This window comes from Nycticebus coucang, chromosome 12 (assembly GCF_027406575.1).
Source record: "Nycticebus coucang isolate mNycCou1 chromosome 12, mNycCou1.pri, whole genome shotgun sequence".
Lineage (NCBI taxonomy): Eukaryota > Metazoa > Chordata > Mammalia > Primates > Lorisidae > Nycticebus > Nycticebus coucang.
In genome coordinates, this window is record NC_069791.1 from 32,013,270 (window position 1) to 32,026,417 (window position 13,148).

The window sequence follows — 13,148 nt, forward strand, 5'->3', positions numbered from 1 at the left end:
CTAGGCACGATCCCCGAAAATCGCCAGCATCTGTGTAATCAGACCATTAAAAGCCCATCAACCACTATCAATTATTATCTAGTGCCCCCTAAAGGAGGATGGTGGGCTTGCAGCACCGGGCTAACCCCGTGCATTTCCTCATCAGTGTTTAACTCCACTGCAGACTACTGTATCCTCGTACAATTAATACCTAGAGTTATCTATCACGAGGCGAGTTCCTTCGAGGCAGAATTCGATCTCAGACCCCGTAGACAGAAGAGGGAACCAGTCTCTATTACTCTAGCTGTCCTGATGGGTATAGGGGTGGCGGCCGGAGTAGGAACAGGAATGGCTGCGCTTGTCCAGACCCCACAGTATCTCGAAGAACTGAGAGCAGCTGTAGATGAGGACCTAAAAGCCATAGAACAATCAATCACAAAATTAGAAGAGTCACTAACATCCTTATCTGAAGTAGTATTGCAGAATAGACGGGGACTCGATCTCCTGTTCCTAAAAGATGGAGGGTTATGCGCTGCACTAAGAGAAGAATGCTGTTTCTATGTAGATCACTCTGGTATGGTAAAAGACTCCATGTCTAAACTCAGGGAGAGACTAGAAAAAAGACAACGAGATCGGGAGGCCCATCTCGGGGAACCCCATCTTGGGGTTCTGTCCCAAGTCTTTCACTACTCTATGGCAAAAGAATTACCTGCCTTCTCTATGAAGAAAAAGGATTAACACAAGAATGTCTTCTCTAGTTTTTGCTATTCAACATGAGTGGAATGCCTACCCGGTGCAATGTGACAAGAAAATGAAATAAAAAGCTAACAGATGGGAAAATGAAGTAAAACTACCCAGAAATCCCAATGATTCTACAAAAGCTACCAGAATGAGTTTACTCAGGTTATAGAGTTCAAGGTTAATATTAAAATATTGATTTATTTATATAAAAATTAAATTTATATAGAAATTAAAACTTTTAAAAGGTCACCATTTACAATAGCACCAAATAATGAAAGACACTTAAGATATAAATATAAATAATACGTGCAATATTTCTATGCCAAAAGCGTAAAATTCTAACAGAAATCAATAAAAAAAATGGAGAAATGTATTTCTATTAGATTGGAAAACAGCATTAAGATGTTAACTCTCCCCCAGATTGTTCTATGACTTCAATGCAATCCTAATCAAAATCCTATAATGCATTTTTATACAAATAGGTAAGGTGATTCTAAAAATTACATAGAAAAGGAGCTAGAACACCCAAAACGATTTGAAAATTAACAAAGTTGGAGGACTCAGGCTTCCTGATTTAAGACATATTATAAAGTGACAATAATAAAGACTCTGGTTTTGGCCAAAGGAGAGACACATAAAACTATGGAACAGAGTAAAGCCCAGAAATGGATCTACACATACATCCTTGATTTTTGACAGAAGTACCAAGGAAATTTAATTAAGAAAGGTAGTAAAAAATACTCTTTCAACAAATTGTGCTAAAAGACCCAGACATCCACATACAGAGAAAGAGACACAGAGTAAGAGGGAAAAAACTTAATCCTTACTTCATACAAAAATAAACTCGAAATGGATCATAGATCTAAATGTAAAATGTACAGCTATAAACGTTCTAGAACTTTGAAACTTTGAGTTAGACAAAATTTCTTAGGACACAAAAGCACAAATTGTAAAAGAAAAATACTGATAAACTGAATTGAATTTCAAACTTTCAAATTCAGCTCTTTGAAGGACTTTGTTAAAAAAAAAAATGAAAAGACAAAGCACAGGCTCAAAGGAAATATTTGTGAATATGTACATGATTCTTACAACTCAGTAATAAAAATGAATAAATAATGCACAAAAGATGGGAAAAGACAATTTACCAAAGATACACAGATAGCAGATAATAGCACAGGAAGAGATTTTCAACATAAAGTAAATAGGAAAATTCAAATTAGAACATGTATGAGTTATCACTAAGTATCTACTAGAGTACCTAAATTAAAAATAAAATGGCAAGTACTAACCAGAATGGAATCATCAAACATGAATGGTAGGAATGCAAAATGCAACAGCCACCCTGGAAAAGTTCGGTAATTTCTTAGAAAGTTAAACATGTATCTGCCACATCGCCCAAGAATGCCACTCCTAGCTGTTTAACCATAATAAATGAAAAAATACATCAGCACAAACACCTGTATCTTAATGAACAAAGAAGTGCACATGAATGTTCATAGAAGCTTCATTCCTAAATGTCAAAATCTGGAAAGACCTAACTGTCCATCAATTGGCCAATAAACATATTATGATTCACATTTCACACAGTGAAATGCCATTCAGCAATAAATAAGAACAATGCACTGAAATATGTGTCAGTGGTGGTGGTTTTGTTGGCTTCTTCTGCCTTAAATGGGCGATGTGAAATGTCAGTCCACCCTATGACCAGACGAAAAGTCAGCTCACCCCAATCACTCCATCGGGCAACATGCAAACGGCGTCCAAAAGCCTTCCTCCAACTCCCACCAGGATAAATACTTGGAAAGGAAGGTGGCATCAGTACCTGGACAGTTGAGATGGGGAGGGAAGGAAAGTGTCGGAACTAGTAAGGGACCGCTGAGTCATCTACAGCAGTGGCCAAGACTTTACCCTCCAGGAAATCAGGCTCTGCCCCAACTCTCATCAGCGAACCAAGTGAAAGTAGCAGCAATATCATCATCCTACCAAAAAAACACTACTTGTGCTTTTAATAGAGCTCCACTCCTTAAAGTAAAACCAAAAATAGGTTGCCTGTCCAGAGCTTTCCTCCACAGTACACGACAGGCGCAGGTGTAAAACATCCTTACTGTGGAGAAAGGGAGGCGTGCTTGTAGGGATGAAGGCTACCTTACCACTTGGCAAAGTTATTGGCTCCTTCCTTAACACCGAAACGCCACTTTTATCACAATATGTGGCCCAAATAAGTATAAGGAGATGTGGCTGAGGGACGGTGGAACGACTTTACCTCAGTGTACTTGGCAAAGTAAAAAGACGACACATAAACCAGGCGTGTTTGGTGACACCTGAGCAAGGATCAAGGTCTCAGTTCGGTGAAAGCATCGGTGACGTAATCACGTGTACTTGTACAAGGACTCTGAAAAACACTCGGTCCTGCAACGTGCAGGTGCAGCTATCCGCCGGCGAGAGCGTGAACGGGCGGGCACTCCCAGTCCCAGGGCTAGGCTCCGTTCCCGCCGGAGACTGGTCACACCCCCTGACTCGTGGTCTCGGCCAGCGCCCGGGGGAGGTCGGAGCCGGCGGGCGAAGGGCGCCGGAAGTTCAGCCGCGCTCCCCGCCTGCCTCGTGCGGACCCGGCCCCAAGACCCAGGCCCCGGAAGGCGAGCGTCCGTTTACCTGCTCCCCGCTCTCGCTCGCCGCCGCCGCCGCGCCGCTCACCCACGCCGCCAGGTGAGCCACCCCCAGCACACAGACCCGCGCGCGCACACCCGGCCAACGGCCCCAGTCACACAAGTTGGGGTAGCCCACGCACCACCCGGCTGGAACACCTCTGCCCCCGGAAGTTGATTTCCGCCAAGGCCCGCCCAGCCCGGCGCCTGTCACTCAAAGGAAACACGCGCGTCACGTGGCCCGACCCGAGGCCAGAGCTGAGGCGCGGTCTTCAGCCCTCCGCCACCCGGCCGGCGTGGTGCGAAGCAGGGGAAGGGGTGCCTTTGACTTTGCGACTGCCTCTGCTCCTTCTCAAGAACTACCTACTGTTAATTACAGCCTCTCATTCCTCTTGAGTGATAGGCCCCGTCCCTATGCCTAATCCACTCATATAACACCATCCTCCAGATCGAAACGAGTTCCATCTGGAGCTCCTCAGATTGGGCCTAAGATGAGCTCGCCTGATCTCTTCACCACTTGCAAGTAAGTCCGATGATAACTGGAACGGAGTAAAGTACCTGACATGTGGGAAGTGCGTAAGCAATGGTCGTTCACTAGACCACTGCTCCTCGCATCTCTGCATATCTCAGTTCTCAAGCATAGAGATGCATATCCAGTAAGAGCCTCTCCAGACCACTACTGTGATTTCAGAGAACTCTGCTGTAGAATTAATTGCTTTTGTTATTGTCCTCAACTTCCGATCATAGCAATTTCATACATGCCTTTATCTGTCACGAAGAGTTTAGTTTCAGCTGCCAAGCCACCCCCGTTTCCCAAAGATTTCAGTAAAATAGCTTCTCCTGAACAAATACAGAAGAGAATGAAATTGAGAAATTTTTATTTTAAAGAATGGTTACATAGATTTTTTTTTTTTTGGTCCCTTTTGGTCTGTCACTAGCTAATAGATTGGAACTGTCAACTTGCAGTCTTCTTGTGAAAGAGTCTTCCTTTTTTGTAATGAGAGATTTGGAGAACATTCCATTTAACAATTTGTTATTGAGGATATGCCATACCCAGTACCAGGCCAAGTCATAACAGTTCAAGGGTAAAAAAGATACACTCAAGATCTTTGCCTTAAAGGAATTTATGGTCTAGTGAGAAAGAAAGGTAAGTAACCAGGGTACTTTGAGCACAAATCTCTGGAATATTCACATTCATTATATAATGTTTTTTAACCCTTAGATATTGTTTTTCTCATCTTTTCTTTGAACAAAAATTGGTTCAAATCTATAGTCTCTGCTCTGTACTGGAAGTGGAAGATAGCAGTAAGGTATCCTGACAGGACTCCAAACAAGTGCAGCAAGTGGTTAATGAACAGTTTTAATACTGAGCAGGTCACCTTTTCTACACCATTTTTCCAGCTCGGATCTTTCTTTGTGCACACAAAAGATACTTTTGTTATAAGAAATATGTTTCCTTATACATGTTCATTTACCTATCTACTGGATCACAAAGTGCAGCACCACATCTCATTTGTATATCTAGCAACCTACTTCTTATTTGTCTTTCTTGACAATTTAGTTAAGTGTCTATAAATTAGGAAACAAACTATTCTATAACTGTTTCTTACACCAAGTACAATTATCTTTTTATCATTTTGTCCTTGGTATCTCTTTCTGCTGGAAACTTCACGTTTCTGAACTCACATGAGTTTCTGAGAGCTTCCATTGGTGTGTCTACATACTCACTCTGTCCCACCTAATCTGATATTCAGTATTAAACATATTTATAATAAGAGTAATGTTTACTGAGTATTTGCTGTGTGCCTGGTACTGGCTAAATATTTTAAATCCATTACCTTAATTTGTCATCACAATAAATTCTACAAAGTAGGTAATATATTCACTTTTTATTTTATATACATATATTTTTGTGTGACAGAGTCTCACTATGTTGTCCTGGGTAGAGTGCTGTGGCGTCACAGCTCACAGCAACCTTAAACTCTTGAGCTTAAGCCAGTCCCTTACCTCAGCCTCCCAAATAGGTGGGACTACAGGTGCCCACCACAATGCCTGGCTGTTTTGTTGGTTCGAACCCACCAGCCTCTGTGTATGTGGCCAGCACCCTACCCACTGAGCTACAGGCATGGCCTGATATTCACTTTTTATATGAGGATACAGACTTAGGAAGGGTAAATTGACCAGGTGGCAGTACAGGATTTAAAGCCAGATTTGCCCAACATAGGATTTGTTTATTCACTAGAGCATACCATTCTGCTTTTTATATCACTTATTTATCAATGAATCCAAATCCCACCACCTCCATGAAATTTTTCTCCCTTCCCCACAGTAATCTGTGTTTTTCTTTATAAAGTATATAATTTATTTTAATATATTCACAGAGTTGTACAACCATCACCACAATTAATTTTAGGATATTTTCATAACCCCCAAAAGAAGCCACATACCCATCCCACCGTAGTCACCTGCCACCTCCCATCCTTCCCATTCCTCTCCCCAGTCCTAAGTAACCACTAGTCTACTTTCTGTCTCTATGTATTGGTCTATCTTGGACGTGTCATATAAATGGAATCATGCAATATGTGGTCTTTTTGTTACTGGCTTCTCTCACTTAGCATCATGTTTTCAAAGTTCATTTACTTATTCTTTGATTGGGTTGTTTCTCCTTTGGGGATATTATAAATAATGCTTCTATTAATCTTCATGTACAGGGCAGCACCTGTGGCTCAAAGGGGTAGGGCACAGGCCCCATATGCCAGAGGTGGCGGGTTCATAACCCCGCCCCGGCCAAAAACTGCAAAAAAAAAAAAAATTCATGTACAAGTTTTAGTGTCACCATATATTTTCATTTCTCTTGGATATACACCTAAGAGTGGACTTACTGGTCATATGTTAATTTTATGTTTAAACTTTTGAGAAACCATCAGATTGTGTTCCAAAGTGGCTATACCATTTAACTTTCACATCAGCAATATATGACTTCTCCACTTTGCCCTTTCTTCTTATAGAACATATGCTTCTATTACTTTTCAGCGTACTTTCTCTAAGTCCCATCTTGTATTATTATTTATCATTGTTGCGTGTGTATATGCAAGCCCATTGTCCTAACACATTGTGACCTTCTGAGAAGAGAAACATGATGCCTTCCCTCAAGAAGATCAAATCTGGAGAGAGAAACACACCAGAAAATTAGATATTACAATGATAATAAGCACTGGAATCAAGTTTATTGCTAAAATTTAGAGAAAGAGCACCCTACTTAACCTGGGTTAAACAAGAAGTACTTTGCATAGAATGCAATAAATGTCAAAATGAGTCTTGAAGAAGGAATTGGCCATGCTAAAGAGAGACATGAAGGTGCTCCAGACAAAAGAACATACTTTTTTTGTATATATTTCCTTGGCTTATGAACTGTGGGAATAAGTGTATTTTATAGGTAGGTACATTGGAAGCAAAGATGTTGTATGGGAATGTGGCAGGAGAAATGCAAAATGTATAGGGGACAAAATGATGAAGAGTTTTGTTAACTGTGCTAAGGAATTTGGCCTGAAGGCAGTGGAAAACTGCTAGATTAGTCATGCAAGGCTGAGGGAGAATTACTTCAGCAGCAGCGTAGAGTATGAACTATTAGGTAGAGTAGTAATTATTTACTACCATTATGTTTTATATGCTGTTCAGTCACTCACAGAAATAAGATGGACTCTCACCAAACCTTGGCTCATATTTTAAGAGTTATGATACCCTATATGACCTAGAAAGTACCCTGAAAAGTAATAGAAGCATGTGTTCTATAAGAGAGAAGAAAAGGCAAAATGGAGAAATCCTACATTGCTGATGTGAAAGTAAAATTGTATAGCCACTTTAGAAAACAGTCTGATGGCCAAGACTGGAAACAGAGTAACCAGTTAGAAGACATGAAATAACTAGAAAGAAGAATTATCGAGGCCTGAGTCAAGATGGTAGCCACATAGTTGGCAAAAAGGATTTCAAAGGCGTGTGAACAACAAAAAAGAGGAGATAACCGAAGATGTACAAGTTTCTATTGCTAGTCAAAGAGGTAGAAGATTCAGGAGGAAGATGGGTATACTTGGTGATAAGAATAATGAAACACTAAAATCATGGTATCTTTGTTTCTTCAGTCTGTTATAACAAAATATTGGGTAGCTTATAAACAATAGTTTATTTCTCATACTTCTGGAGGCTGGGAATTACAAGATGAAGGTACCAGAATATTTAATGTCTAGTGAGGGCCTACTTTCTGGGTTACACATGGTGCTTATGGCTGTGTTTTCACATAATAGAAAAAGTAAGCAGCTCTCTGAGACCTCTTTTAAAAGGGCACTAATCCCATCATGAGGTGTCTAATGACAGCCTCCTATGATACCATCATATTGGCAGATTAGGTTTCAACATATGGATGTGGGGGGAACATAAACATCCAGATCCTTACAGGTAGGTTGCACTAATTTAAATTTACTACCATTGTGGTTTATATGCTGTAGCAGTCATCCACAGAAATCAGATGGAGCCTCATCCAAAATTTGGCTCATGATTTCAAGATTTATGATACCCTATATGCACCAAGAGGGTTTAAGAAGATTACTCAGATAGTGAGGCTTTCTCAGAAGAGCATAGCTGAGTTCCCAAGCAGGCTTCAGAATGGCTTGAGAGATAAGGAGGAAAGGCTTTTTGGATTTTTTTTTTTTTTTCATAGCAAGGACATGGAACGAGGATGAAAACCCCACACAGGGAGCAGAGGTTGTGTATCTTAAATTTTCCAATAGGGAGCCCTCTGGCTTTCTTATCAGTTTGCCCAGATACAAGGCACGGGCTAGTTCTTGGAAGTTGTCAACAAACATTAAAAAAATGGGGGTCAGACTGTATTACTTTTACTTAGATCTAATTTTTTTTAACTCCAACTAGCAAAAATAATATAGTAGTGTTATATAATATATATACACACTTAACACTACATATATGTGAACACACTATATATATATACACACAAACACTATATATATGACCACATTATATACAAACAACATATATATACACACATACACACATATACATATATATGTATATATATAGCTTTGAAAATGATTGTAGTGGACACTATAGTTTCCTTCTCAACATTTATTCCACTCTTCCCATAAGTACAGCACATACCTGAGAAGTTGGGGTGAAATTAACCTCCTTATTGGCAAAGTTAGTCCAATTAAGAGAATCCAGTTCTAACCTATGGTATCCCTTGGCCACAAAAAAATAAAATAAAATTGTTTAGGGTTGAACAAATCAGCAGTAATCACAGGACTTTTGCCCACCCACCCCCTCCAAATTATGGGCAGTAGCTCCTTTCTGTTCTGTAATGTGAATGAGAAAGCATGTGATCCTTGTTACTGAGGGCAGTAATCTTGTGACCAAGAAAATGAAAGAAACTTTGAGCTGGAACTCTGATCAAATAATCAGAGATGTAGAACCTTGTATGTAGATACAAGGATATAAAGAGTAAATTGTCAAAGTTTTAAATAAACACTTTTCTGTCTCCTCTCTTTTCATCTACTGGATTCTTCAGTTATGTCAGGCTTAAATCAAGTAACATAGTTTTTTGTTTTGGACTGATTCTAACTGGTACTCAATATTGGTTAAGTCAGTTTGAAGTTGTTATTATACTTTGCATTAAAAATATTTGGGTATGTAATGGGATATAAATGCGTACATGTGTGTTACTAGATTTACCTTACCCTCCAGTGGGCATCAAGGGCCATAATCTAAAATTCACACTTTAGGGATTTTCAGCTGGTATTTCATCAGAAAAGCTGCACTGCAAGCATAGCCAGCCAGTCTTAAGTATTTCACATATTCTGCCCCCTTAACACCTGGGACCTTGCTAGTCAATAAAATGAGCGTTAAAAAATGGCTTTCATTGTTGAAATTAGTGGGTTTTTAATTAGCATAATGGATGTTCTAAATTGATTCACTTTGCTGAATCAGTGATGTTCAACATAAGTAAGCTGAATAAAAAATTTCAGAGACAATCCCTACCTTGCATAACCAAGGTTATAAGAAGCTAGCAAGCCTTATAGCCACATAGTCAGGGGCAGCACCCTTCAGATTTCAAACCTAAATGTCTAAAATTTAGGTCTGTCTGGCATCTCAGTATGCCAGAGGTGTAAAATTTTCTGCTTAACTTAAAGGAGAATCATGCTCATCACAGAGATGACTGGAGGCACATGCCCATTATGAAAATAAGGAATAAACTATTGGTACCTTTCCTTCTCCCCTGAAAGTCCTTTCTTGAAATATCCCCAACGCGAGTGCCATAAAACTCAGATCTCAGGATGAGCCATTAAACTAAATTCAAACTAATACAACATGAGGGTCAACTGGGAAACAGAAATCCCAAAATAGGAAACCGAGGGCTAGACATGGTTTCTAGACATGGTTACTTACCTACAGAAATAATAAGCAAGAGTTCTAAAACCTAATATTTAAGGGAAAAATGAACTATTAAACCTCAAATCTGATTGATAATAGCTTATGACTATTTAATCCTAGAAGTGTCCCCAGACATCTGTATTCACCCTAACAGGAAATGAGCTACCAAAATGATAAAACCTTCCAAAAAGAGCACCTTCCCCAATGGCCATCTCCAATGGGACCACGGAAGACAGAGAGAGTAAAACAGTAACTGCACAGAGAACACATACCCACTGCCAGCCAGGAGCCCGCACTACTCCTGTCTGCAGAATACAGTAGGGGATAGAGATCCCTGTGTAATGTTTCTACATATCCCCTTTTTAATTGGAGTTTTTACTGCAGTTATTTTGACCTTTTCCATTGCATTTTGCATTTATTTGGAGTAGATAGCTGTCATTGGTTGCTAGATCATAAGGAACCCTAGGGGGCAGGGGGAGAAGAGAGAGACACTCACTGTACTGGATCAGCAGCAAAAGGGTATATAAACTTCTCTGTGAATCTAGTAGTTGTCATCCCAACATACATTTCACCCTTCCCCCAAAGCATAGCTTTCAGTTGTGTTAGATAACATTGACTAGATCCCTTTTCCAAGAGTCCTGATTGGTCTAAGCCAAAAGTTACCCAAGCCTCCTTACCACAGTTATTTGGGGGGGACTTAGTCCCAGGCCAATCATGGCATTACCCTAATTAGATGAATAATTTCAGAGATCATCCAATTGAGTACAACACTCAGGACAATTGTTCAATAGTTGGGAGGAACCTTCTCCCTTCCTGAGGATATAACCAGTGAAGCATCTGTCTCCTATTGCTTTTAACAACCAACTTGTGACCATAAATGAAACCAGTCTGAGGACAGCTGATACAGATAGTAAAACTATATTGATATGATTCAGAGAATTGGGGCTGCAGCTTTGATCAAATCCGTTCTAAAGTTTCCTTCATCTCTAAGGGACCTTTCACTTATATGAACAAGTCCCATTTATTTCATCTAGTTTGAATTAGGTTTTCTGTTACCTACAATCCCAAGTACTTTAACTGGTAAATGATTCTGTATTTCCAGCTTCATATGGAATATTAGAAAATAAATTTTTATTTTCTTAAAATAGAAAAGAGCTTTATCTACCTACCTTCTCCGTTTTGTCCATGTTCATGCCAGAGTGAGGTTGAAAATAAGCTATTGTCTCTGATAGCAGTTCTCTCAGATTCGTGAGATACTCAGCTTTCTCATTAAACTGGTGGAAAAGTATTTCATATATTGATTTGTGAAATTGCATATAGGCAAAGTATATAGAGAGTAAACTGTGAACGTTTTAAAGAAATGCCTTTCAGGCCTTTCCTTCAACCAGATCTCCTTTGGATTCTGTGCTCCTTATAACCTATTTATGAAATCTCCATTATACAGGAGATATAAAAGTCCCTAACGTCTCACTCTTGAAAATTTTCATTGAGCACAATATGGGTTTGCGTGGTTTAGCTTAATTCACAACTGGACAAGAATCTTTCCTATAATGTCTGAAAACATGAATTGCTCCTACTAATATCTCAGGGCCTAACACACAGAAGAAAACCCAAGCCAGAAAGAAAAACAAGACAAGCCATCATTTAATCCATGTAATCAGGTAAATTAATTTTACAAATGTACATGATTAGTAGCCTTTAACTATGATCTCCAAATAGTATCTCAAACATGTAGTGACTATAGGTAGCAAGTACATGGTTTTACTCTTTCCCTTTGCTTTTGCTCTTTTTTCCCTTATATATGCTTAGAAACTAAACAAATTATTTGGATCTGTGGGATTAAACTTTCTAAAAACTTTTAAAAGGCTGGAATAGTTTTTATATTCTGGGTTAATTTTAACATCTGAATTACTCACAAAATTCTCAATAGTTAATTAAATGTCATATCTCAGGCTGCTAAACGCTATTTTTTATTACACATATTGAAAAATGAAAAAGTGAGTTGGGTTTTGTATCTGCATTATATTATTACATTGCTTCTTTAGAAGTTAATCCACCATTTTTGCAGATATAGCAAGCAATTCTCTGGGCAGAAAGCCACACAAGAGCTACTTCAACTAAGATAAATTGAGTTTGAACTAAACATTTTAAAAATCTTGGATGTACCATAAAATTAACACATCATGAGAAAACTCTAAAGTTTGAAAAATGGAGATTAAAAGAACACAGTGGAACCTTAAGCAGCATTCTCTTGAGAGATTGAGCCCTCTTTTAAGTTAACCAGAAAAAGCAAAGTATTACATGTGCAATGGAAGGTGCTTCTGTTTATTTCTCTTTCTTAACGTTTTGGATTTTAAATTATTCTAATAATAAAAGAGAATTTTGAATCCTTATATCAAATTTTAACCTAGCTTAGAAAAAACAATCATCAAACAGCTCAAAAGAAGTTATCTTTATTGAAGTCCAATTCTGTCTATGTATTTGTTATATTTTCAATTCAGGGGTATTTGGCTTATAATTTACAATATAAATAAATGAAAGGCTGGTCAAATTTTTCTTTCATTGCACTTTTATAAGTTTGAAATCATAGTTGTAAGGATATAAAGTCACAGAGTATATTAAGCCTACAGTGTCTAAATCTGTCACTGGCAAGAAGCTACAAGCCCAGTAAATTTTTTGAGGGAAACAGGAAATTCACTAAAATGTAAGGAATTATTTTGCCTATTATTCATATTATAGATTTTTCCATTCATTTATCAGAATCACAAAACCCTAGCTTCATATAATAATTTGCCTAATATATTTCTACCAAAAGTTACAATTTAATAATGCCTTCCCTGGAGATTAAGTGACAATAAAATTAGCTTTTCAGTTTATGAAGTCTTTTTTGTTAGTATAATTAGGTTTGTCAAGGTATCAATAAAATCTGAGCTTTTATGGAATATTTGATAATATGGACTACATGAATCCTAAGAAAAGGTATAAGTAGGAATAATGGCATGCCCATTGCTTTCTAGGAAAATGTTATGAATTCTTGATCACCATATGATTACCCCTTACGTAGTTAATATTTCCCCAAGTTTATAACAATAGAATGAATATTTATTGTTAACAATCTGTAGTGATATAAATATACTTTACAATCCCTACATAAAGGTAGAAAATATATTTCACTCCCAAGTATATTTATTCATTAAAATACACTTAAGATTGTAAGTTATTGTCTCTATAGAAATTTACTCCTATATGGACATCAACAAAATTATCCTATCCTATTTTCTGACTTTTCAGACTTTTTTATCCAATCACAGTCCCTTTCTACCCTCTGCTGCAGTGAGGCTGAGC

General features: G+C 38.3%; 1 protein-coding gene across 4 annotated transcripts in view; it reads right to left on the reverse strand.

Annotated features, from left to right (window-relative positions):
- Nucleotides 1–4,026, reverse strand: part of CCDC91 (coiled-coil domain containing 91) — a 355,649-nt gene extending 351,623 nt beyond the window's left edge. Inside the window, exon 1 of one of the 4 annotated variants that reach the window (XM_053556723.1) lies at nt 3,373–4,026. The gene's annotated coding sequence lies outside the window, so the exon portion shown is untranslated. Of the gene's footprint in view, nt 1–2,445; nt 2,561–3,372 lie in introns of those variants that run through there. The other 3 variants (XM_053556721.1, XM_053556724.1, XM_053556722.1) reach the window with 3 other exon arrangements.
- Between the last annotated feature and the right edge of the window lie 9,122 nt (nt 4,027–13,148).